This window comes from Suricata suricatta, chromosome 16 (genome assembly GCF_006229205.1).
Source record: "Suricata suricatta isolate VVHF042 chromosome 16, meerkat_22Aug2017_6uvM2_HiC, whole genome shotgun sequence".
NCBI lineage: Eukaryota > Metazoa > Chordata > Mammalia > Carnivora > Herpestidae > Suricata > Suricata suricatta.
Window position 1 is genome coordinate 55,520,723 of NC_043715.1, and position 1,941 is coordinate 55,522,663.

The following is a 1,941-nucleotide window of genomic DNA, read 5'->3' on the forward strand; positions in this document are numbered from 1 at the left end:
TGAGAGGAGCACCATTAATTAATGCGTTGAGGCTCATTAAAATTCAGATGTTCAACAGACATTTCCCGACTGCCTACAACATACATGGAGCCTACTGTTCAAAAGGGTCAGGACTCAGGGGCGTCTGGGTGGCTCAGTCGGTCAAGCGTCCGGCTTCGCCTCAGGTCATGATCTCATGGTTCATGGGTTTGAGCCGTGTGTTGGGCTCTGTGCTGACAGCTAGCTCAGAGCCTGGAGCTTGCTTTGGATTCCGTGTCTCCCTTTCTCTAATTGTCCCCTGCTTGCGCGCCCTCTCTCTCTAAAATAAAAAAATTAAAAGAAAAAGGCCTTCAGTTGAAATTTTGGTTTTGGATATGCACCAGAAGCAAATGAGTAGTGATGGGACAGAGCTACAGAGATGCCTTAAACCCTATTCTCCCCAAAACCGAGCCTGAAGCAAGGATTATGCACTGACACTTTGATGGGTATCAAGAAAGAACTTGTCAGAACCACTGTGAGACCAGACTCCTGAAAACAGTCCAAAGCAGAGTTTGAGGATTTTGGCGGTTGAAAATGTGGGGGTGCCCAGTGGCCTCACTGATCCCTGCCCCCACTTCCCTTCATGCAGGATGGCACCCACCCACACCTGTGTTCTGCAGATGCCGCACCCCGACCCGGAGGTAAACCACACATTAAGCCCTACGTTGACCCCAGAATCTGGATCCCTTGTTGGTCCTTGTGGGACACTCCTGTGCTCTAACCTCACTGCCACCCCCCAGGGCCAAGGCCAGACCCCTGGGCACTCAAGTCTTCCAGCCATTGAAGGCTTCAGTCTCTCAGGACCCGTCCGAGCACTAGCCATGCCTCTCCTAGCGTCTCAAACTCCCTCCTGTAGGCTCTGGTCCTTCCCACAAGACCACCCCTCTTCCCCCGGACCCCTGGGTCTGACTGGTACTGGACTCTCCCGGGACTGGACTGCGGGTCCCAGCACCTCCACCAGGGCAAGTCCACTCACCACGACTCTCCCGGGACTGGACTGCAGGTCCCAGCACCCCCCTCCACGGCAAGTCCCCTCACATCGCCCTTGAGCACCCCCTCCTTGCCCCTGCTGCGGCGCCCCCAGGATCCCGTGTCCTGGCCCCACATTCCTTCCTGCCCAGGTCACGTGTGGCGACCCAACAAAGTGCCAGGCTCACACGTGATTCTATCAGTAGCTATTCTAGTCTGGTGGAATCGCTCGGTAGTGTTACTTCTTGTTTCCCTGGTGAGGATGTTGAACCTGGCTCACTGGCCATTTGGTGGTCTCCTGCAAGGGCTTAGTTAGGGCCCCCACCCCCGTTAGAGCCGATCTGTTATTGACGTGGGGGAAGCGGTTTTCTGTGAGTCCGTGCTCAGGTGCACGGACGGGAAGTGCCTTCTCCCAGGCCGCTGCTTGCTGTTTTCACCCGTGTGCCACTTGACTAACACAACTCTCAACGAAATCCAACACGTAAACTTTTTATTTCACACGGAGCGTGTACCGGGAAACACCATCGGCCCCAAGGCCATGGCAGTAATCTCTAGCTTACTGTACTGTCCTCTAGAGGTCTGAGTCTTCCCCAGGCGGCTGTACCCACAGGGGAGGCGGGCTTCCTGTAAGAATTCACCAAGGGCCACGCTCGCGGTCATGATGGCAAGAACAACAACATCTAATACTGACTGAGCTCACACGACACGGCACATACACTGTTGGAGAGTTTGCACGGACTGCACGCAGCCAGCACAACAGCAGCGTTGGGGGTGACGGTCCCCATTTCACACGAATGCACGGGGGTACAGGTGAGTTCCCCAGGGCCCCACAGGGCGTGACTGGTGGGGCGGGGACGGGCACGGGGAGGCTCTGCCGCGTATGTCACATTAGCGGAGCCGCTCCCTAGGACACATCTGAAACGAGACAGAGGTCGCCGGGCAGCAGGAGGCGTC